Below are 26,956 nucleotides of genomic sequence, written 5' to 3' on the forward strand. Positions count from 1 at the left end.
AGTATGGAGGTTCCTTAAAAAACTATAAATAGAACTACCATATGACCCAGCAATCCCACTACTGGGCATATACCCTGAGGAAACCATAATTCAAAAAGAGTCATGTACCAAAATGTTCATTGCAGCTCTATTTACAATAGCCAGGACATGGAAACAACCTAAGTGCCCATCATCGGATGAATGGATAAAGAAGATGTGGCACATATATACAACGGAATATTACTCAGCCATAAAAAGAAACGAAATTGAGTTATTTGTAGTGAGGTGGATGGACTCAGAGACTGTCATTCAGAGTGAAGTAGGTCAGAAAGAGAAAAACAAATACCGTATGCCAAAACATATATATAGAATCTAAAAAAAAAAAAAAAATGGTAATGAAGATCCTAGGGGCAAGACGGGAATAACCATGCAGACCTACTAGAGAATGGACTTGAGGATATGGGGAGGGGGAAGGGTAAGCTGGGACAAAGTGAGAGAGTGGCATGAACATATATACACTACCAAACATAAAATAGATTGCTAGTGGTAAGCAGCTGTATAGCACAGGGAGATCAGCTCTGGGCTTTGTGACCACCTAGAGGGGTGGGATGGGGGGCTGGGAGAGAGACGCAAGAGGCAGGGGATATGGGGATATATGTATACATATAGCTGATTCACTTTATTATACAGCAGAAACTAACACACCATTGTAAAGCAATTATACTCCAATAAGGATGTTAAAAGAGAAAAAATAAATGCGAGAGACTTAGGGCCTTTTTAGGCTTTGGCTTAAGGAAATGTGGCTGGTTTGATTTTCTATCCAGACCACTCAAAATTTCATTCTCCATGTCAGCAATAAGGGCTGTTTCACTTTCTTGTCATTCATGTGTTCACTGAAGTAGCACTTTTAAATTTTTTCAAGAACTTTTCCTTTGTATTCAAAACTTGGCCAGCTATTCGCAAAAGAGGCCTAGCTTTTGTCCTATCTCAACTTTTGACATGCCTTCCATACTAAGCTTAATCATTTCTAGCTTTTGATTTCAAATGAGAGATATGCAACACTTCCTTTCACTTGAAAACTTATTTAGAGATCACTGTAGGGTTATTAATTGGCCTAATTTCAATATTGTTGAGTTTCAGGGAATAAGGAGTCCCAAGGAGAGGGAGAAAGACAGGGGAATGGTCGGTTGTTCAGTGGAGCAGTCAGAACACAAACAGGATTTATTGATTACATTTGCCATCTTATATGGGTGTAGTTCACAGTGCCCTGAAATAATTGTAATAGTAACATCAAAGATCACTGATCACAGATCACCATAACAAATAAAGTAATCATGAAAAGTTTGAAATATTTCAAGAATTTCCAAAATGTGGCACAGGGACACAAAGTGAGCAAATTCTGTCGGAAAAATAGTGCTGACAGGCTTGCTCAATGCAGGGTTGTCACAATTCTTGAAATTGTAAAAAAATGCAATATCCCTGAAGCACAATAAAGCAAAACACAATAAAATGAAGTGTACCTGTATTCAGAATAAAATGAGGAACTGAATTTTCTCTTCCGTATCCACCAAAATAAGCCTAACCTTCCTGACCTCCTTAATGTTACTTCCTCCTTGTTACTTTTGAGTAATAGTAAAAGAAAACTGTGAAATTAGATGTAAGACCAGGATATGGGGAAAGAATAATGCTTGAGAAGAGGAAAATAATCAAGAGGGGAATTGTGATTGACAATTGAACAAAATTAATTGAACTGGATTGAATATTTACCCTGAAGAAATTACAGGAAAGCACATTTTAAGTGTTTTGCTGCAAGGGGAGCTCATAAATAAAGGTTAAATTGCATTAGAAAAATGAGATTACTTATTTCCTCTCTTTTTATGATTAAGTAATTGATAAAGTATTTATTGAACACCCACTATGTTCAAGGCCCTATTCTAGATCCTCAAAGATAGGAGTATAAGAAATACACAAAGAACACAAAGCAGTGACACCTTAAAGAAAAAGCCCTGGATATGAAGGCCAATGTCTATCCCTGCTCTGCCCGTATCAGCCACGTGGCTTTAGATATGATCCTCAACAGTACTGTGTCTCATTTTCCTCCCTTATAATCTGAAGAACAAGATTGGAATACACCCTAATTGGCTGGTTGTGAGAATCTAATGAGATGTAATAAACCATAAAGTGGTGTAAACATCTAAGGCCCTATTATTCTTCCTGCTCTTGAGGAACCTGTAGCATAGTAGTAGTATCTTAGCACGGGGAAGAATCTTAGAAAAGTTCTAATCAAACTCCATTTAAGAAAGGAGAAAAAAAACCAGTGGTGAACCTTGGATTACATATATTAGATCTATTACATAAATTAGACAATACTATAATATTTTTTAATGTTCATCATTTGTGATTATAAAGTCTGTCCTTAGAAAGGAATTTTTTCTTCTAGGGAAAATAATAATTGAAAAATTTATCCCTATAATACTTTTAAATTCTTTACCATTCAAATTAGTATATTCCCAAAATAAATTTGTGTTCAATTGTACTACTATAATACAATATACACCTTGTTTCTCCACAGTAAAGTTGTAAATATACCAAGGTACAAATATACATATCTTTTGCTATTCTCTCTTAAGCCCATCAACCACACATAATGATAATTGCTACCCTTAACACTGACCTGCTAACAATTTGTATGCATTATTTCACTGCTTACAATGACCCTGTTAGGTAAGATATTCTTCTTATTGTTAGAATTATTTTATAATTCTCATGTTACAAAGAGAAAACTGAAGCTTAGTGATGTTTATTATCTTACTCAGCTTGCAAAGCTCATAAGTGAAAGGCCCAGGTTTGGAACCCAGCTCCAAAGTCCCTCCTTTTAACCACTACACAAACCTACCTCTCTCTGATTTTCCAGAAGCTTTAATCTATTCTGCTTTCAAAGTTATAAAAATACCTCACTCTCTTTCTGACAAACCGGGAGAGATGTAAAAGTAACTATAAATATAAATACATATTTAAGAAAAGTAACAGGAATCCTATAAACCAGTGCCAATGTCACCTAATTATGAATGTTGCAATGTTAGCCAGAAAGTCAGAATGAGAGGACCTATCCACTGTAACGAGAAACCAGTGAAATACTCAAATAAGAGAGATTAACACTGTGTTTGTCTCATTTATTGATATGAATCATAAAATGCTAGTATCCAAAACACAAAATGTAAAGAACAAGCAATCCATATACTATTATCCCATTTTAGTTGTACAGATTGTATATCGCCAGAACCTTGCTTCATTTATCTGTAATTTATATTTAAAATAAGGTAGTTATGATTCCTTTCCTGTCAGTTACTGCACCATTTTCTTTATTGCTCCCCCTCAGAGACTGAAAGCATTATACAAAATAAAGTTATCTTCGGATTGTGCTAGAATGTATATAGGATTACAGGTGGCAAGCCAATATATTATTCATCAAGTTCTTAAATAATTACTCATTTTCATTGATCTTTACACAATTCTCTTCTATATCTCTTTGGAATTAAGAGGTATGGCTTGAAAATGTTTTCTGGAGAGCTGAGATCAACAATTTCTAGTTACAAAACAGATGTACAGATACTGTTCTCTGGGAACAGGTTTTGTAATGCATTCAATTTTATGAATAATTTAAAACTTTAACTCTTTTGGGGGTTTTTGCTGACATTTTTTTCCCTTTGCATAGGAACAAAAATGACCTTGATTTGCTTTCCATAAATCTTCAGCACATTTCAGCGTTTGTCTTTGAAACATATGTCTCATCTTTCTTCTCTACATAATATTCTTACAAATTGAACAATGCGCCACCTTGAAAACCCCAGACAAAGCACCTTGTACGATTTACTGGTGCTCATTCTTAGAGCTTTACTACTACCGGCCAAAATCAAAGACTAGTGGGTTTGTCTCTAACTCAGATTATGAACAAATGCCATCTAATAATTCATGTACTCTTTCTGTAGCATCTATTATAGTTGATTGTAATAAGGTACTTTTAGAATTATATTCTTTACCCAGGATTATTTTTTTTCTTGAATTTTGGTTCTTCCTGTAAGCCCAACAAAATGTAGCTGTCTCATGAAAAGAAATTAAATCTAAACATGTTGCTTTGCTTTAGATATTGTTTTGATTTTGAATAATTTTCTCTAAGGTTACCTGTTTCCTCTTTGCTGTAATTAATATAATTTATCAGTATGCAAATTAAATTGAATCATAACTTACTAATCCAAACTTCATGACTTTGCCTTATTTGAATATTTTCAATTGTTTTTCTAAACCTGAGCTTTCTTGTGAAATTTTAACATTTGTTCAATTCTTTATTTCATCCTAATTATGACTCAGAGGATTATATAGGTATTAAGTCTTCATTTTGGGGTAGAAAATAAGGAGTTTTAGAGGTGATTTTATTTGTAAATTGTAGCAATTACATTATTTTGCTTTTTTTTTCAGACCTCAATTTATCTTATACTCTGATTTCTTGGTAGCACTATTTTACAATGCTGTTTCAATAAGATAAATATATTTGGCTATGATAGAAACTGCAAATGTTACTTCCTTGTTGAATTATTTCATAATGACACCAGAATGAAAGACATTCCTGAAATTTGAGAAGATATGAAAAACCTACCCTGCTCCCTGGTGGGGTTCAACATGGTAACTTAAGCAGCAAGATGAATCAATAAGAAAAAAGATGTGAAGGTAACAGGTTTCAGGTAAAATATGCTGCAGATGAATAATCCCGATATCATTTAAAGCTGAGCTAAATAATCTGAAACTAAGTTAAAAATTGATCTGGTTGTTACTATAAGTCTTAAATACAGCTTAAATACCTTATTGTGCTAATAATACCTTTGTTGAATGGATTTTTGCAATAGCTAGAAAAATTTGGTTAGAAACTAGTTCTCTACCTCCACATTTAAAGGAGCTGTGTTCTCATTATTTACAACAGCCAAGACATGGAAACAACCTAAATGTCCAATTGACAGATGAATGGATAAAGAATATGTGGGGGATATATATATATATATAATATATATATATAATGAAATATTACTCAGCCATTAAAAAGAATGAAATAACACCATTTGCAGCAACACGGATGGACGTATAGATTATCATACTAAGCCAAAGTAAGGCAGAAAGAGAAAGACAAATACCATACGATATCACTTAAATGTGGAACCTAAAATATGACACAAATGAATGTATCTTTGAAACAAAACCAGACTTACAGATATAGAGAACAGACTTGTGGTTGCCAAGGGGGAGGGGGGATAGGGGAGGGAAGGACTGGAAGTTTGGGATTAACAGATGCAAACCATTATATATAGGATGGATAAACAACAAGGTCCTACTGTATAGCACAGGGAACTATATTCAGTATCCTGTCATAAACCGTAATGGAAAAGAATATGAAAAAGAATGTATATATGCATAACTGAGTCACTTTGCTGTACAGCAGGAATTAAACACAACATTGTAAATCAACTATACTTCAATAAAATTTTTTTAAATTAAAAAAATAAAGAAGCTGTGTGCTAAAATTTTTTATAATTTGAATATTCAATTTTTAACCCTTCCTAAATCTGCTAATACTATTTGCACCATAGTCAACACTAAATGACTTCAACACTATGACTTCATGAGCTCATGGTATGACTTTCCACAAAGTATTTTCCTTACTATTTCTAATCTTATTATAGTACAGTTTGGAAAGAGTCGAATCAACTGAATGTATTATGTCATTCAAATAGAACTCTGCAAGTTTTCCCTCAAAGCTTTACTCTCGAACCTTTTTTTTTCCCCTTACTGTGAAATGGTTATTTCTGTAAACTAATTTTTTTAAAAAGCCCTTTCACCCTACTTACACTTATTGTGGGTCATAAATAATTTATCAGTTATAATTCCAGTATCTCTTTCTATATACTTCCTCCTGATTCTCAAAACATTAAAGAACCAATGCAAACATAACGGCAAAAATTGAAAACTAAGATATTTCATTGTAAAATTGATAGATGAAGTTGTGACACTAATCAAATGAACCAAGAAATTAGGCTTCCATTTTTTAATATTTAATTTTATAATTGTTTTATATTTACATAAAATTTGCAAAGATAGCGTGGAGTTCCCATATATTCCTCACCACTCGTATTGTTAAAATGTTACATTACCATAGTGCATTTGCCACAACTAGGAAACCAGTATTGTCATATTACTATTAACTGAACTCCAGACATAATTTGGATTTCACTAGTTTTTCCACTGATATTCTTCCCCCCCACCCAGAATCCTATTTGATATCAAAGATCCCGTTGAGAATACTACATTCTATTTAGTCATCATGTCTTCTTAGCCTCATCTGATCTGAGTTTCTCAGTCTTCCTTTGTTTTCTTATGACTGACAATTTTAAGGAGTACCATTCAATTATTTTGTAGAATGCCCCTCAGTTTGGGCTTGTGTGATATTTTCCTCATGGTTAGACTGGTATTATGGATTTTGAGAAAGAATATCACAGAGGTGAAATGCCTTTCTCATCCTATCATATCACTGGTACATGGTATCAACATGAGGTATCAATGATAATGTTACTTGGTCATTTGGTTAACCATATTGTTTGCCAGGTTTCTCCACTGTAAAAGTACTCTTCTGTTCCATACTCATTTCTTGGAAGCAACTAACCAACTGCAGCCCATGCTCAAGGGCAGGGTGTAGATTAAGTTCTAAATACTGGAAGGGGCAGTATCTAAATAAATTATTTGGAATTCTTCTGTAAGGAAGATTTATCTCTTTTCCCCCATGTACTTATAGTACTGGTTTTCATGGAGCAAAATGCTAATCCAGCAAAGTGAGAAGAAAGAGAGGTATGTTTTCAGATAACCTTCCTTTGAGAAAGGAAGAGATCTTATAGAAAATGTGCATCTTCTTTCTTTGACATTCTCAACAGGTACAAAAAGATTTGGAAACTGGATTCCAGTGTTTTGAAATAATAGTTCATTGGAGAGAAGAGAAAATGAGGATGGGACATTAAGATCACCATCACAGTTCTTAAACATTCATACATATACCAACTATGGCCATTAAGTACTTTATAGAAGGATAAAAGACCTTACATGTCAAAATACTTCAAAAATATTGTATTTTCAGGTCAATTTCTCCCTGAAAAATGTCAGCATTCACTCATCCATCAGCTACCAGTAACATCTGGTGCGTACCGTAATGCACACTGTTGAGTACTCCATCTTCTCTCTACAAACCTTTGCCAAGACAGACTGCCTTACTATCCTTATCTATTCCAACTTCACGTCCTTTGGCGGATTCATTGTGTTCAGAGTCCTACCCTCAACTCCAAAATGTCATCTGACATTCTCTCAAAATCAAGTGTTACCCACATAAGACAGAGGATATCAAATGCTTCATTTACAATTTTTTTATTTCCATACTTCTAGATCAGCTGTAGAAGCAAATAGGGCAAAGCTTTTTATTTCTTTGGCACCTACATTTTTAAAGGAAAAATAGTTGCAGATAATTAGTAGTGGAAAACAAAGCATTAATTATGCAGTGCAAGTCCCTCATTTTACAAACTGGGAGCTAAATTTCAGAGAGGGATTATGACTAGGAAAGACTCAGTACAGCTGAGATTAGGAAACAGCTCCCACTTCTTACATCCACAATTCTTAAGCAAAACAAATGGATTTAAAAACAAGACTTTTATTGTATCAAACAATTTAAACACTACAATAAGGCAATGTTTCGTCAGCCACCATGAAAATTTGTCCAATCAATGAAGTAGGAGATACAGAGTAGGAAAACTTTTCCCTTTTTCCCTTCTAGGTTCTTTGGCTGACCTAATAATTAAATTGACATAAGACAGATTAACGGAAGAGAAACAAATTTTAGTTGTACGTGTATGGGAACCCAAAGATATGAGGCTCCAAGAAATGGCCAAAGCAGGCAGTTTTTATCTCTTTTAGACAAAGAAACAATAAATTTGTAAAAAATTGACAAGACAAAGGGGTGTGGGCTTTGGGTAGTAAACTAATAAAGAAGTAACAAGGTTTGTTTATCCAGCCTTTTTAGCCTTGAATTCCCTATCTCTGGTGATGAGGATGCCTCCAGGTTCAAGGAGGGTACTTTTCACATGAGAGATTTATTTCCTGTTTTCAGAAGGACAAAGGAGGGTCAGAGTGTCCTTCTTGTATCTGCTGATTCTTAAATAACTTTAATTCAAAATAATCAATATATCAAAGTGGTATGCTTTGAGAAATTCTGCTCTAAACCCCATCCCCATCCTGAACTAAGAAGTAGTGGGTAGGGGTCTAGGACTTCAAAGTGGAGGAAGACAATTCACAGGGAGATGGAAGTCTTTCTGATGTAAAGAACATTATCTTTGGTAATAGCTCTCTTCCTGGTACAGGCTCCCTATCTAAGTTCTTTTAGGCAATCAAGGGGGAGGTAAAAAGCTCTTCTGGAGTCTGTAGGGCCTTCATTGTCTTCAGCTCCAAATAATCCACGTGCCAAAGTGGCACATTCTGGGGCAGTTTGCCCTGAAACCCATCAGACAAAATTACTCATAAGGTGCTTTTGTGATGTTTTGCAAATGTTTTCAATTGTCTTTTTGTTCAAAATAACAAGGGATTAAATTAAATGGTGGCTAGCTGCCTGAAAAGGTTTCACATTCTAGAAAGTGAGAAAGTCTGAGAGATTCAAGGTATGTGCCTGGAGAGGAACAAATTCAGTATAATAATGGTTATTATACTTAGCCCTTTGTTTCAAGTCAAGCTGAGCTGCTTTGGCTTCGTTTTTGCACTACATTTTTATTTTGTAACAAAATTAATTTTCATTTGCATACTTTCCTTAAATTTCCTCATTTAAGTAAATGTTCTTTTCTCTTCCTTCTATCAAGTATTCATATTCACTCAATAGCAAAAGACATCAAAAAACTCAACCTCAGAGACTTTCAGGAAGAATTAAAGGTTATACATTAATTCCAAGAGAGGCAAATTGATTTTAAGATCTTTATTAACCAGGTAAAACAGGAAATGCATTACTCTTGATGACAAATGCCTAATGGTTTAAGTTCTCACCTTATGCTATGCTTTGGGTATTCTATGGGATTACACAAAATGAAAATTTTACTCCTACGTATTCAATAATGACAAAAATCATTATTCAACCAAATAGAACTTTAAACTTGTGATTTAGGTTTAACCTTTAAGCTCCCTGCTGCCATCGTCCTCCCAGTGGTGTTTTTAAGTTATGAGTTTTGGGTAAGAAAATTACTTAGCTCTAAGAGGGTCTTCAGATCTTTGTGGGCACTGTATAGATTTCAATGCCAGGAATTCTGAGCAAGATTTGGTACATGCAGAAAACAAAATGGCCCAACCAGGTGCAACCGAATGAGCCAAGGGACCCGTCATATCAGTCACATCATTCATCAGTTCACAGTTTAAGCCAGAGGACTGTGTCTCTCTAGAATAGAGAAGGCATTATACAAAAGAATGAAGGGATGAGTACAAAACACCAATCCTTACAGAATTACCAGCAAGGATTGTTGCCAGTTCCATTTAAATCCCATGCCCTTGTTGAATTTTTCACACTTGACTAGAGTGGAGCTGGAGTTAAGTAAAAGGGATTGAGGAGGAGTTGAGGGAATGGGCTCCAGCCAGAAAATACCACAGAGGCAATCTGGCATCAAGTGTTCCCTTCTTATCTTGGCTGAACTAATCAAAATTAATAGAAGAGTCAAAAAAGGCAGCATGTGTTCCACTGAGTAGGGATGGGTGTTAACAGACACTTAATCATCAAAGACCTGGTCCATCAGCCCCAATAGGCCTGCAGACTGCATCTATTGTTCCCTTAGTCTTTATCTGAGAGAAACCCCATCCTACACTGAAGGGTGAAGGTGATGAGTACTCCCTGGGCAATTATTCAGTTATCAGAGAATTTCTTAGTCTCTTTGCATTTTAGGTAGATGGAAATGAGGGTGCAATTATAAGTGTCCACCCTCACTCTGGTCCGTGGCTCAGAGCTTCATCTTGGCACCACCAAATGAACTGAAACAAAAAGCCAAATGAAATCATCTGACTGCATTTTAAACACACTGTGCTATCCAAAGTGGAAGTTGTTGAGGTTAAACTGCTCTCCCAATGTTATATTCAAGGAATGCATTAATCTATTTTCCTCCTATGCTTGAAATTGATTAATGTTGAAATAGTCATTTGTCTTCAAGACTGAGTATATGTGGAAAATGCAAGCTTTTTAAGTTAAGATTCAAAACTTAATGGGGGGGTGTTTTCTGCTCTAAGGGTGTATCCAATTTCCCTGGCTATAGCTTTATCATCATCAAAACTGTCTTACTTGAGTAGATACTATATAAAGAAAGTTAGCCACTTGCATAATTTCCACCTTCAAGAGCTGGCAAAATAGAAACAATAGAAATTGTGCATATAAACAAATTACTGTACTGTGGCAATTCAGACAAGACACTATGTGTATGTCAGTTATTTCAAAATGATTCTGAAGAGTATACATTTGTATCTTTCACAGACTTTTCTGAAGCTCTGCATATTTTTTTGCATTCTGGTCATCAGCACATTTTTCTACGGAACCACCCTCACTAGAAGGCTGAGAATAATTCTAGACTTTCCTTCTCTCAACTCTTATATTCATTGATTCTACTGCCTAGAAATCTTTTCAACCAATCTTCTCAGCTTCTACCTCCACTGCCTTAGCCTATGCCCTTATCATTTCTCTCCTGGAGTTCTTCAATATCTTTCCACTTTATCTAGCTTCCTACATTCAATCCATTTATAATACAACCAGAGCAAGATTTCTAAAATAAGGAAATAATTATCTGACTTCTCAGTTTACAATCCTCCAATGGTACGCCATTACCTAGACAGTCAAGCCCAAACACCTTAGCGTGGAAAATAATACTCGCTCTTTCCCTCTCCTGCTACCACCTCTCCAGGTGCACCAAGAACTCCAGACATACTAAACTTTCTGCAGTTTCTTAAATGCCCCACATATTCTTTTCTGCCTGTCATCTTTAACTACACCTTCTCTGCTGCCTAAATTATCTTCTCTCTTATTTCCTATTTCTCCAGTAAATGCATCCCCACCCACACATACCTTCATATTCCCAAAGAACCTTTACTCTTTCTTTGTTCAGTATTGAATTCAAATATTTCCTCTTTCAGAAGCATTCCATGATAACTCCTGGGGACACTTTCTAGGCTTCCTTAATGAACTGTTCCTACTTCTGCTATATCACATACTACACTGTAGTAATTAGATGTTCTCACGTCTGCCTCCTGCTTTGTTCTACCTATCTTTGTATCTGAAGCACATAAATGGTACCCAATTAATGTTTGATTGATGAATAGATGAGTGAATGAATGGATGGATGAATCTCGTCTGGCTATTTAATAAGAAACACTTACTGGTTAAATATTCTGATTAATGGGATTTTTGATAAGTAGTAGAATATAATGTAATACTTTAAAATGTTACTTATTTACAGATCTATTACCATAGAATTATTAAATACTAATAAACAGTAGTAAATAATCAAAGAAATCTCCATCACAGTTGCAATAGCATCTGGTTTTAAAATGTTTACTGTACTTGAATATCTACTTAATTCCAATTTAGACCATAAATTTCACTAAGGACAAGATAATGATTTCCTGTAAACAAGTGTTTCTCAAATAATGTGTTCTTATTACTTAATAATAAAATATAATCCCACCTCATAATTTACTTAATCTTATGCATCAAATCTTGTTCACATCCTCTTCTAGTAAAAATTCCTGTCTTTATTGGGGGAACTAAAGCTCTACTTGTACATCTTTCTAACTTCTAATCAAGGATGGAAGGCTGTAAAAGTATTCTATATCAGAGAGGAACCAGACAGAAGGTAGGAGGTGTCTGAAGGCTAGATCAGGCTCCAGATGAGGAAAGAGAAATGATGGAAACATTTGATAAAAACCAAAAGTAAAGGGCACTCCCTTAATACAATTCATGAGCACCGCCAAATTATTGTAAATGACCTGCATGCAGTTGAAGAAGGGCTGGTCTCATTATGCTTTCTTTCCTATCTCCACATTCTAAATATTCTCAAAAATTTTTTTACTTCCAGGTTTCAAGGACCAAAAAAATTCCTAGATTTTAACAATTTACAAACCAGTAATTATTTTTTTACTGAGATAGAATGGCACCAGATAGACTTGTCCTGACTTTTAATTTTTCCAAGTAAGGACATTAAAAAATGGAAACAACTTCCATCTATTATCATCATCAATGCATAAAATATGTTTTAATGCACAAAAGGATTTAATGCAAAATGTCTTAGTAAAGATGATTGCATTGAATTTAACTTTATAAAATACCAATTATACTTCTTGTGGAAGAGTGAGGATCTCATCATGGGCTGACCCTAGACTGAACACTGATACCTGGGTGCCACTCCTCTAATGATGGAAGCAGCACAGATTCCTGCCCTTAAAGAAGAACGAGTTACAGAGAAATCAATCACCCAAGACTACAGAGGGCAATAAAAGAAGATTCAAATACAGAAATCACGTTACTGGGCTTATTACTGGTGATGTTTTCTAAAGTGTCAAGTACTGTAGATCTTTTATGATAAATGGTATCCATAGAAAGGTATATAACAAAAAAAGTAATACCATAAGATTAATATTTATGAATATCCTTTTTGCTCTTAAGAACTCCATAATCAGCACTTCTACTTAGCTTCATCAGTTATCCTTTCCCAGTTCATTGCTGCTTGCTGAACTTTGGGGACATGTATTTCAAATCCTTCCCTTTAGCTTGTGTGAATCCCTACCTCTCCAGGTAGCACTTAACTTCACCTCCCTTTCCTTAAAGTTGAAATCAAAACTACCTCTCTCCTTCTTTTATTTAGACACCCAAACAAACCACCAGCATTATGATAATTTGACTCAACTAAACACAGTAATTTAGAAACAACTTCTCTGAACTCTGCAATTTAATCTGATTTGCAATCCAAATTGTTTATAATGGAGAAGATAGTCTCCTTAATGCCATGCATATGACACCTTAGAATAATGTCTATACTGTTAATATATGTACTTTTGGAAAAATGGCAACTACTAGCATTGTGCTAAATAAAAACATTACCTACTAAACCTGCAGTTTAACTGTTTGCATTTTGTTATAGACCTTTATAGACCTGAGGCATTCACTCAATAGATACTTACTGTCCTACCAAAAGTTTTCACCTGTTAACCTTAGCTTTACTCTGCTGCTGACTTTACCCACCTCCATCATCTCACGTGCACACACCTGAATTAACCTAGATCTAAAAGAAAAAGCAAATAGACCAATCTTTGAAGTCAGAAAGAACAGCTTCAAAACTTGGATCAGTCGTCTAACTTGGGTGAGCCTCTGTTTTCTCAAACTTAACTGGAATTTCATCTATATTCCTCTACAGGGTTGCTTTGCAGCTTAAAGGCAATCATTTGTATGTTAGCATTATGGAATGTTTCTTCCCATCTTTCATCCAGCTTCAGGAATTTCAAATCCTTGTTATCTCTGATTGTCTGGAAATGCCTCTGATTCAGTGGAAAGCAAAAGCTTTAAGACTAAACCTCATTCATAACATCATTTGTTGTTTGAATATTGTGCAGCATAAAAATCCAATAGAAAGGAAAATCATTAGATCACTGAAATAAACGGGTTCATTCTAAGTGGCCCTGAGCAGTATTTCTGAGTAACGGTAGCAACAGAGAATGAGCAACCCCAGGGAGAATGTGTTGCTTGGTAAAGTAACAAGACTGGGTGACATGAGCTTTCTGAACATACTACAGTCTGAAGTCAGGATACCTTAGTTGCAAAGGCTAACAAACTTGATCTTATCTATTCGTGACCTAAATCCACCTGTAGGAACAGACTTACATTAACTGAACTCAAGAGATTTGAGTTTAAAACCAGAATGCCAAATTTCTCTATTTTGGAGGAGAATTATTCTCGTTGAGATGAAAGACACTAGGGTCCTCTCTTTAATATGTATTGACTGCCCATGTAGGCAACTCTGGAGAATGTCAAATTAGAACCTGGCTATCAGTTTGTTAATATGAAAGCTTTAATCTGTAACTGCCAAAGACAATGGACAGGTGAAATTCTGCAGTCAATATGTTATTTCTTGGTAAGTAACCTTCACAGAAACCTAACTAGTGATTAGAAGGTTGCCTGGTGAGTATGTTATCAGAAAAAGTGGAGTGTATGACCCAATGCCAGTAAACCTTTGAACCATGTAAAGAAAGCTTATACTTTTTTAGTCCACCCTAGAGTCATAATCGCCACATGGACCAGGCAGATGTTGGATTCTTAAGCAATGTGCTCCTGCCTATGGTTGGCTGCAGCTATGAGTCCATGACTGATCTACCTCCCTACTGTCTATTACAGCTCCTCAGTAATGTACATTAACACCTTTAATCAGAGTACAGGTAAATCCTAACAGGCCTGGTTCCTGCTGTCTCTAGACTGTGACAATATTGTTCTGCTTGTAAATGCGTATTTTAAAGTTTAATTCTTACAAGACAATTCTCTTTCATTCACTTCACATTCTTGGGGAAAGCCTGAAACCCTCATGCCCTGAAAAGAGCAATTCCAGTAGGTGTGATATAATGAGCGTGAGGAGTCTGGAAAATGTCTTTACACTTAGATAAGGAGCCTCCACAGAAAAAAACTGGGGGGAAGAGGAGACACAGAGGAGAGCAACAAGAAAATTCTAATCAGGGAAGCTGCCAGATTTTTGGTTTGCAATTTTCTATAGTACAGATCTACAGAAAACACACCACCGTTTCCAGCTCATAATAACAAACTCCTAATTAAACGGAATCTCAGTTTTTCTGCTATAAGGTTACACATGCAGGGAGATATGAAATATTCAAATCTCTTTGACCTTGGTCAAATGTGTCATCCTTCATGGTCAGCTTACAGACAAAAATCACATCACAGCAATTCAAAAGGGCAAATTTGAGAAGCAGCAGAAATAGCACTGCTCCTTCTTTCTGCCCCTTTTTATGGGGGAAAAAAAAAAAACGAATGTGTATAGGAGATCTCACACCACAGGAAATCCCCCAATTACAGAATTCAATAAAGGGATTTGCCTGTAGGACCTCCTGAACATAGTAAGTCACCTTAATAGCTTGTTTGAATTCTCTTTTCATTTGTAACTCTTATGGCCTTTTTGATCACCACTGTCTACTTCTGCAATGGTTCAATACTAGCAAGATGCCAGAGGAAGAGAAATCTCAAAGTCCTGCAGTGTATTTATTTAAAAGGTATGACTTCTCAGATTGCCTAGAAAAATGATCACACCTCTCCACTAGTAATAGTAAAAAATTCCATTAAAAGTATACTTCTGTGATGCAATATGATGCCTTCTGTGGACATATAATAAGGCTATCACCATTTCTTGACCTGGCCAACTTTCTGACCCACCAAAACAATGACATCATGTGGGGTATTCAGTAGCTTTATTTCAGCGTCTCCATCCTCCCTCTGACCTTTCCCGTCACTACCCTGAAAGAGAAGAAGGTCTGTACTCTTCAGTGAAAGGAAATATGCATTTATTTTCTGAGCGTTACTGCTCACCATTTTCATTACTATTTTCATTACTTTATACACCATCCTGTCTGTATAAGAAGCACCTCTTGCGATTCAAATTCTACCAAAAATATCTTGCAAACTTTATCTTCTTTGTGAAGTTGCTTGAAATCCTAACCCTGCACTGTCTTTCTACAATTATTGTCAAGCCTTTCTTCAGCTGCCTCATGGGCTGGTAAGTAGACTAAAAAGAACCAAAAGAAATTGCTTGCTTCCACTATCTTTATCCTATCCATGTAGAGGAGGAACTGAAATATAAAAATAAAAAACATATGTAGAGAAATCAGGGAGGGCACCCATAGGACTTAAACTAAGGAATATAGGCCTGTATGTCATCAAATCAAGAGAAAGGATATCCAGGACAACGGTTCCCCTGTCTTAACCCATCCCACGGATAAAGGTCACATATGTGATCTGCTCCAGGCCACTGCATAAGATTAGAATTAAGCTCAGTGCTCTCACCTAGTTATAATTCCAGCCCTTCCTCTCTGAAAAGCAAACTCAAGTCAGTGAACATGACAGTATTATAGGGATAACCTTGAATCCACTATAATTTATAAGACAGCTAATCTTTCAAACACTTGAACACGTGACACCTTACAACTGATCTCCATGTGCTGCTATACCATAGTTAAACCTTGAGTTAAACTATAACAAGAACTATTATTCACAAAGCATGTGATAGAGATTGCATGATATAAAAGGCCCAACTTGTAACTTAAGAAACCTTCAGGATCTGTAGTGAATTCAGCTCTTGCTTTGCTTCATTGGGTAGTAGGGTGGGAACTAGAGAACAATTACACCGGAACAGAGAAGGAAAGGGGTGGGAGAGAAAGAACTATGAATCCGTCTGTAAAACAGAATGATGGATTTGTGCATTTGGGAAAGAGCAGGAAGCAGGGGAGAAAAAAATTATTCAGTAATCGAGCAATTCCTTTTCAATTGTTTGATGAGTTTGCATCGGTTGTCATTTTTTGCCTGCATTGGGATAATGCTTCATGAATACTATCCCCTTGGGTTTCTCTACAAATGCAAGATGTGTTTCTTATGAGGTTATTCCCAGAGCCTCATTCTGAAATAAACAGTTCATTGCTTATAGAGTTTTTATAGAGCAAGTTCTCTTTCAATAGATACGACTCAAAATAATGGAACTGTATTAAAACTGTTCCTACACTCTCTTACCCCTAAACCATGGGGTTTCAAACTTGTTCATTTTTTCTCAGGTGAGTCCTGAGGCTCCCTTTTCCCTTCTTTTCAGAATACCATACTAACCACATGCAAATTTCTTGGCTCCTAAATGCAACTGGCTGCTGATCTATAATTTTTTATAGTATTTTCTCAGCAGTGTATGATAAAGTCACACAACACATAAATCATATAGCAAAGCTCAACGTGCCATAGGTAAATTCTTAGAATTTTTAATCACAAAGAAAATTGACTATAACACGTGGTATATCCAAATTTAGCCTTTACATTCTGTTTTTAAACTCTTTGCTTTTGAAGATCTCACCTTAACAATGAAATGAATGCCTGGGTGGTGTGCTTGCAAACTGCCTGAAAGGATAAAGCAAGAAATATAGATTCCTAACATTTATTTTTATGATCACTGTGTTCTGTACTTTTCACCATGCTATTCACTTTTTAAGTACTTTGTTAATATGATGTAAAAACCAGTTAATAGTCCCCAGACTCCAGTAACCAATTATTATTAGCCACTTAGTCAGACATTCAAAATGATTTCAAGAGGTTAAAACTTGCTTCCACCATAGAAAAGGGAGAAAATACTAAATCTAGTGTAAGAATAATGAACTTCTGCCCCCACCTATAGCCCAGACTTAAACGCTTAAATAAGTTTTATTAAAAAACAAAAAATACTGTTTGTCCACTATGTTCCAGAACCTGAGTTGAGAATTTATCATGCAGATAACCAAGATATGAACCAAAAAAAATAGCCATTTGGTCATTTACTTTGACCATCTAAAATCTGCTCAGTTGCTCTAGAGCAGAATTCATTGCGAGAAGCTTATTCAGGCAGGATCAACAGCAAAATGTGAGGCTTTCCTTGCTCCTGCACATTCTGGCATAGCACACGGAAATTTACAGGGCTGGACATCAGACTCTAGGACAGGGTTTCCCTGGGTTGAGGGGATTTTTAAGCTACACGATTAAGGAAGCCCTGATCCTCCCCTGTTGGGATTAGGAACCAGGATTCAATAGCAATACGATGTGTTAATAAAATGGCTCCAACCCTCTCCTGAAAGCCCAGCATTCACAACCTCGGGGGGGGGGGGGGCCCTGTGAGACACAGCATGCCAGCAGCAGAATTACCAAATGAGCACTCAAGAGTGACAAAGCCCACTCTGGCACGCTCTCATAGTTAACCAGGTTTGATTTCCTTAAAGCACTGAGCCACAGCCTCCTTTCATTGAAATTCGAAGAGGACCATTATTTTTCTGGTGAGGCCAACCTGCAGAATCAGTCCTGGATTCATTCAGTTCCCCTTCCTGTTCCCAAATGATGTTATTCAAATGTCATACCCCATTCTGTCAGAAATCTGTATTATCTAAACCCAAAAAAGCCATGAGGCCAGCCACTGAAATAGATGTAGGAGACACCAAAGATGATTACAAATGACCAGGTGGCCAACCCCTGGAGGCAAGTCATGTTCTCCCAAAGCAAACCTTTTGGTAATAACAGCCCAAGAGATGTACAACATCCAGTGTGGAAAGTACAACAAAGCTGCCACCCAGTTCTATCATGGAGGCTGAGAAATGGCATGCTCCCAAATCTCCAAAGACTGGAGAAGGAAGAGGTGTAAGTTCTGCTCCTCCTCTGGCCTTGTTAATGGTTTATTTGGCAGACACTGGGTGATGTGATTCAAAGATATTTACCAGGAGTCTGGTAGTATCAGCAGGAGTTTAACAGTATCAGCGGACTTGAGAATGGCTACCAGCTTTCCACTTAACATATCAGTACTGGATGGCAAGCCCAACATCAATACAGAGTAGCTGAGAGGGCCACCACTTGTTAGAGATGTATATATTGAATTCACTGCAGCTCAGGTGACAGTTACCTTGGAAGACTCCCAATACAAGACAATTGAGTATGCATGCTTTTCTCATCTCCCATATTCTCAGGTGTTTCTTTCTGAAAAGGAAAGGTTTAAGTCCACAAGCCCAGGTTGCTCAAATCCTGCAAATTCCAAAGAAACTCTTATCTTCAGCTCTGGCCCTTGGCTAGCTCCTGGGAGATAATCTCTGAGCACTGAGAATATTCTGCATGATAAAAGTGTCTTTCTGTGCCTGAAACCTTGAAGCCATGCTGAAGCAGTTTGACCAGATAAGTTATCCTAACAATATGTTTTATAGCAAATGCCTGTTTTTGCTGTGGGGTGTGTTATGTGCTGGAATCTAAGTAGCTGAAATCAGTCATGCAGCCTACATGACTGATCCCCAATAAAATCCCTAAACACCAAGGCTTTCATGAGCTTCCCTGGTGGCAACACTTTGAACATGTCACATATTGTTATGGAGAGAATTATGTCCCTGTGTAGCTCAAATGGGAAGAGATATCTGGAAGCTTGCACCTGGTTTCTCCTGGACTTCATGCACCTGTTACCCTTCCTAGCTTTAATCTGTATCCTTTCACTGTAATAAACTGTAACTGTGAGTAAAACAGCTTTTCTGAGTCCAGTGAGTCCTTCCAGAGAATCACTGCACCTGAGAGTGGTCTTGGGGACCCTGATTCACCTTCCTTAGGCAAGGGCTATTTTGCTTACTCAGAGATCACACCATCACTGCCACCCATTACACACACATGACCCTGTGGCAGTTGAGTGCACTGATCTGCAGCTACAACTCAGGTGAGAATGGCCAGCAATGAATGTTCACCACAAAATGTTTAGATTTGGAACTACTATATCACATGAGTAGGTTACGCAATAATGGGTGCAGCCTCTGATGGGCTAGTCAACAACAGCCAGCCAGACAACTGCAGTTCCTTTCAAGGGGGTGTTTGCTCATTTGTTGTCACAGGGTGCCATTCAGATCTGTCATCATCTGAGGAAGTTAGGGTACCAAAAAAATGTATGGGGAAGTTTATATAGATCAGGTCCCTATACACTTCTGTGGTACTCCAGGAATTTCCTATTATCCTCCAATTTTGGGGTCTCTAAGAGACGGGTCAGAGGAGGTGGACTCCTCAAGAGAAGGCTGTCCTTAAGACAACATTAAGTGAGAAGTCCAGCCAGCCTCCCAGTAAAAGCAAGGGCAGTACTACTGCAGTTCATCTTTGATTCAACTCTTCCTGGGCCCGTGCTCACTCCCTCGCTCTGTATACACACACATATAGGTATAGTTATGAATCCTGGCTTATGGGATACAGCTGCACGGGAAGATTCTGACAGATTACATTTCCTATCCTATCCACAAACAAACGTATGTATTCTTTTTGTTTTTTTTGCGGTACGCGGGCCTCTCACCGTTGTGGCCTCTCCCGCCGCAGAGCACAGGCTCTGGAAGCGCAGGCTCAGCGGCCATGGCTCACGGGCCCAGCCGCTCTGCGGCATGTGGGATCTTCCCGGACCAGGGCACGAACCCGAGTCCCCTGCATCGGCAGGTGGACTCTCAACCACTGCGCCACCAGGGAAGCCCCAAACGTATGTATTCTTAATTTGCTTTTCTCTTGTGAGTCCTGTATCATTTGAAAATGTCCATGCCAAGTGGGTGAAGTACATCATCACTGACTCAACACTCCCATCATCCTGGTAGGGACTGAACTTGATCTTAGGGATAAAGACACATGACTGAGAAAATGGAAGAGGAGAAGCTGACTCCCATTGCCCACTAAGGGTTTAGCCGTGGCTGAGGAGATCGGTGCTGTAAAATACCTGGAGTGCTTGGCTTTCACAAAGGGAGGCCTCAAGACGCGTTTGATGCAGCTATTTGAGTAGTTCTCGGCCTACCTCCCACCAGGAAGAAAATGCCTGCCGTTGTAAATGTTCGAGTCCCTCTCGCCTTCCCTATTCCCCTTAAAAACTTTGCATGCTTTGCTCAGAAACGGCGGAGCATTCACAGACACAGAAAACAGACTTATGGTTACCAAAAGGGAAAAGTGGGTGAAGAGATAAATTAGGAGTATGGGATTAGCAGATACACACTACTATACATAAAACTGATAAACAACAAGGATTTACTGTATAGCACAGGGAACTATATTCAATATCTTATAATAACCTATAGCAGAAAAGAATCTGAAAAAAAATCACATATATACACATATACATGAGGAGATCAGTTGCCTCATAACCCACCCAGGAATGACTCCATCAGTCTGACCACTTTGCTATCCTAAATTTAGAGGGAGGGGATGGTTTTCATTCCTTTCTTCTGAATGGACAGGGTCCACCTCTAATATCTCCCTTGTCTGATGTACTGAGGAGTTGTAACCACCTTTCAGCACTGCAAGGATAAGGACCCCATTCTCTCACACTGTAGTGTTTTTAAGCTGAATGATTAGAAAAACAATGGCCCTTCTCCTGCTGTGGTCAAGGACTATGAATAAACAGCAATAGGGGAAGTAGAACTTGGGCTCCAGTCCTATCCTACCAGCTCAACTCTAGGGTGCTGTGGTGTCGAAGTCCATATGGATATGGATAGCCATATCCCCCACCATGGGGTGAGGAAGAAACAGACTTTCCTCTTGGCATCATTTGGAAATTGGAGTTCAAGTCTTGTCCTTGACCTTAACTGCCTTAAGCACCAGGCATAGCCAGTGTCATGGAGCTTTGCAGGGAGGTCAACTCCTTTCCTGGGAGGCCAGCGTGCAGAAGATCAGTTCTGGACAAGTCAACCCTTTCCCCTCAGCAGGAAATTGTACTACACAGGGCACTAAGAGTTTTATAATACATTACCCCTGTCCTAGAAAAGCTTGCAGATCCACACTGGCAGCACTAAGATGGTTTTAGCATCCACACAGAATGCCCACTGTAGAGGCATTGCTTGGAATTCCTCAGTTTCAAATTTGGTAGTTACATGATTTCATTTTAGCATGGTCACAGTGCATGGAGAAACTAGTCTGCTTTTGTCTTTCCCTGGATTTTCTTTAACATTTCAACCTTAATATGAAAGACTTTTAAAATTAGCCAAAATGACCTAAAACATTTTAGTTGATATTTAATGAAACCATTAATATGGTTGTTATTGAAGGTTTGCTAATAGCTCCCACAACTCTGGGTTGGGCAAGAGACAAAAAATTCAAGGAATGTATATCCAAAGACTATTCCTAACTCCTAATACTTTTGGCCCTAGACTCATCACTTAATCTCCCAACATCCTGATTGCCTCATTTACAAAATGAGAAAAGTAGAAGAGCTTACTCATCAGAATGCCAGAATATGTATAGAGTGACGAGTATTTTTATTTAACCAACTAGAGATATGTAAATTATAACAGGCAGCAAGTTAGAGTGGTTTCCAATATGTACCTTTGCCTGAGGAATTTTCTTTCCTCTCCTAGACATCAAGCAGAATCATTTAATGTCTAAATCACACTTCCTGGGCTTCCCCGGTGGCACAGTGGTTGAGAATCCGCCTGCCGATGCAGGGGACACGGGTTTGTGCCCCGGTCCGGGAAGATCCCACATGCTGCGGAGCGGCTGGGCCCATGAGCCACGACCGCTGAGCCTGTACGTCCGGAGCCTGTGCCCCGCAATGGGAGAGGCCACAACAGTGAGAGGCCCACGTACCGCAAAAAAAAAAAAAAAAAATTATGACACTTCCTCTCTGACAGAAGTCTCTTCAACCTAGCATTTAAGTTGGGTTGCATTTTTGTGGTTGTATATACCTCCTCTTGACAGTAAGGCTATAAGCTTCCAAAGGACAAATGATGTGCCTAACCCTCCTCTGTGTCCCTATAATACCTAATACATTCCTAAGGTCATAGCAGAAACTCATCAGGTATTTGTTGAGTTGAGTACCACACTAGACAGTTAGGAAGATAGCATATTTTCTTACACTTCATCCTCGCACAGTTGCATTATCAGGGACAAACCTCCAAGTCTTCAGTCTCTTACTGCTCAAACCAAAACATTGCTCCTTTATTTTAGATGGGTGGCTGATATCAGCAGGATCATAATCACAACCCTCTGAGCCAAACATCAGGAGGTTAATAGAAGCTGCTGTTGGAGAGAAAATCATCCTGTTGTTCTTTGTCTCCAAAATTGCCCAGCAGGCATAAGGATCTCCTACCAGACGAAGAGCTGGAAAGAAGGTCTCCACTTGCAAAACAATTATCTCATAACCATACTTTGTTACCCCCAGTGGTCTGATGAATGGGCTGATAGAAGAGAGTACGCCTAAGTATGGTTTTATTTGCTTGTCAGCTCTAAAAACACTATGTCCTCCATGATACCAATGACAGAATAAAATAGTTCCGCCCCCTGTGGCCATGAGCTTTTTCAGCTCTCACTTCAACTGTTAAATAAACCTCTTTGAGATAATGAACATTTTCCAGGTTAGAGGTGTAGAAATAGCTAGTGCACTACTTATTCCATAGAACATTCAATGTGAGAATGGAGTTTTTTCTATTAAAACAATAGCACCCATAAGTCATGGGGGTGTTAACGTACAACATAGAGAATATAATCAGTAATATTGTAATAACTTTGTATGGTGACAGACGGTAGACTTGTGAGTACTTCAAAATGTATATAAATATTGAGTCACTATGATGTATACCTGAAACTAATGTAATATCGTATGTCAATTATACTTCAATTTAAAAAAATACTACCAACTTTGCTAATTATTCTTAACCGGTGGGTTTTCCTGTTCTCACAAAACAAACCTACACACCTTCACCTGAAAAACTCTAGAGTGTTTTGGGATTCTCCCATTTAGCTTTGTTAAAGATGCAAAATGAAAGACACGAAATTGGTTAATATCTGTGAGAGGGAGACAGATGATGGCCAAAAAAAACACGAAGAGCAGAAGACAAAAGAGAAAAAAGTCACGGCTACCCATCATCATTCATGTTGTCCCATCCACAACGCTCAGGGTTTCTTTATATCATTCTAATCCTTCTGAATCTATTTACTCAACTTAAATCTTAGACTGTTTACTCAATAGGTTAGATGTTCATTTAAAAAAACAGCCTCAGTGGCCTTACTCTTTATAAACTCAAGGAGCTACTCAGTTTGTGCTAGAGTTATCTAGTGTTTTGAGGTTCTAAGACCCTCTCCGTTTACTCTTAAACGTCGTATCCAAAAGAACTGTCATCTGCTACATACATCCCGAACTCAAGCCAAATCAGACTGTATGTATGCCATTTTCCGTCCTTGCTCTTCACGTGGACAAGTCATCCGTCAGGGTTAGCGTTAACATCTAGGCTTTGCTGCCCTCTGCTGGCCTTCTAGGAACCAGCTACTCTTTCAACAGGAAAAATTGAGAGGTTAACTCACTTGTTAGATCTTGGATTCTAACTAAAAGAAAGACACGAATTTATATAGTCTGATATTAAAAATAAGCATTAAAAGCCAAAACTTAAAAACAAGGAAAAAACAAAAACAAAACCAACAAAATTGTATTCGTCCTTTAGCATAAGTAGAATTCTGTAATCTGCATTAAATAACTAAATTTATCTTGCTAAAACATGGTAGTTTGCAATAGTGAGGTGCAGTTCTGATACCTTTTGTATACTAATGAATGTTTAGTTGGCAATGCACATGTTTCTCAAACATTAAAACAAATATAAAAAGTTACTTCCTCTTCCTATATCTGCACATTTTTATCCCCTCTTTCTTCACAGTGCTAAATTCTGAGAATAATAAAACAGGGTAGATATTGTATACTTATGACATTTTCCAAAACGTATTCACACATTACATTTATTTCTAAACATAACATTGCAGTAAAATTGCTATAAATAAGTTGTTTTGAATCCTTGTAGAACCCTATAGGATTTGGGCACACAACCAACAATTTTTTAATTTGACATTCCACATATAAACAAGGTAAAATACTTCCCATTTTATGGTTTTGTTATTGTCCAGAACATTCTTCCTAAAGTTTAAGAATCACAATTATAAAACATCACTAGATGAATTTCCCTATACTCCATTCTACTTAAGTGATTAGAATCGAACATATATTTCTACAACTCCTTTTTACATGAAGAACACACAATTTTATGATAGAAAATCTAGCATTCTCTAAAAGGATTGATTTTTAGTCACCTTAATACACTGAACTGTTTGAGGTAAAAAAAGAGACTAAGTTATAAAATTCCTAACAGACTGAGTTATCAAATGAGGGAAAATTATTTCTATCATGTGCAGCTTACAAAAGGAATTTCTTTGAAAAGTCCAATAATTTGGGACTGATACTACGTACACAGAAGCAGCTGTTTATGTGTTTTGTACATCAGCTTAGAAGTGTGATTATAAGTGAGAATGAGGTTCATGATAGCTTTCCCTAGGAGAGGCTAATATGGAAAGAAAACATCACTATTAGCATCATCACCATCAATCTAATTACCATTTATTGAGCATATTCTATATGTCAAATAGAGGACTCAAATGCTTTCCCTTTACAGCTTCATTTAATTCTCATAACAATATTACTGGGCAGTTATTATCACCTCCATTTTACAGATGAGAAATGTATGGCTCAGAAAATCTGGGCTCCTTGCCCCAGACCACACCTTAAGGGTCAGGGCAGGGGAGGGTTTCCAACCCAAAACTGACTCTGAGGTTCCTGTGTTTCTCAATTAAGTGATAGCTCTATACATTACAAATGTTTTGTTTTTACCAATACAAAATATCAAATATTGAAAAGATGTTTAATCATTAATACTTTAAAAAGACTCCTTTTTTCTTTGTGTGTGTGTATGTATGTGTCTAAATCTTGAAGAGTGAGCACATAAAAGGTCAAGTTTGATAATTAACTTTAATTGTACTATTCTTATGCACTTTACCGAATAGCTCTAATAAACATGAAAAGCCTTTTGTTGCTTTGGAAACAAAAAGCTGTCTAAGCAACAACCAGAGCCATCCTTCAGTTCAGCTGAGCCACTCAATTCGAAATATCTTTGATCCTTAAAGGCCACATTTTTGCAGTCATTAATTCTATGTAAAAAGTCAGTCTTGAAGAGACTTCTCAAAAGCCTGAAATATGAATCCTCTTGCTAAAAAGGTCACTATTTAGGATTTGTTTGAAAAATCTACTCCCTTTTGAAAGAAAGGTTTAAAACAAACTTAACCACACTATATACACACATTCAAATTAAGTTCTTGCATTTTTCTTCTGGATAAAGCAAGCACAAAAAGTATAATGAGAAGAATCAGCTGGAGCCCAAATCTATAAAATCACATGTTCTCTGAGGTTTCCTGAAAAAAAGGAATAACGCTGTTCTTTATTGTTATGTCAAGGAAAAAAAAATAGAGTTTACTTGATGGGACCTGAACTTCTGCTGAGAATTTATTAAGTCTGAAAATGTGATTAAAAGCAAAGTGGTCCTTCCGCTGCAGCTTGTCTAGGAAGGCATCTTCCAAGTGCATGGGATATGTTCTCTTTGCTCTGGTAAACACTATGAAGCATTGATCTACACTGTAGCTAATCAAAATGCTTAGCTTCACCTCCCTTCATCAGCATACAAAAGTTTATGTCAGGAAAGCTGAGGTAATCAATCCTAAGGGGAAAAAATGGATCAGGAAGAGAATATCATGAATAAATACTTTATTGGACTATTTAAATTCACTGTTTTTAACATTGCCATATCTGCAAAGGCAACATTTCCCCCATCCTGCTTTACAGTAATTGATTTTTAATTATAAAACAACTATGATTAAATCAATTTATCATCCAAAATTGTGTTTTACTATCCATTCCATCACTGTTTAACCTACTAATTACCAGTTTCCCATGGACTTTAATTAACCAAAGGTTTTCTTTGTCCCCATTAACTTTAGCTCATCAAGGTTATTGTCTGCTTATTATTCACTTTAAAAAAATCATTTCTAAGCCATGAATCATGTTGAGGGAGAAAATGATGGCTGAAATGTATCTTTTTGGAAGATACAAAGGGATGACAATAACCCTTACCTACAATAACAAAGTGTTGCTTCATAAAATACCAGACTTTGAATAGAAATAACCTCTAGCCTTATGCTAATAATGAATGCTAACTTTTATTTAGTGCTCACTGTATTTTCAAACAGGCTCTCTGCTAAGCACTACACATGAATAGATACAATCCTCACAAGCATATTATGAAACAAGCACTACTAAGAGCAAAGTTA

This window comes from Delphinapterus leucas, chromosome 8 (genome assembly GCF_059928025.1).
Source record: "Delphinapterus leucas isolate spDelLeu-1000000601 "Yukka" chromosome 8, BTC_Dleu_Yukka2, whole genome shotgun sequence".
NCBI lineage: Eukaryota > Metazoa > Chordata > Mammalia > Artiodactyla > Monodontidae > Delphinapterus > Delphinapterus leucas.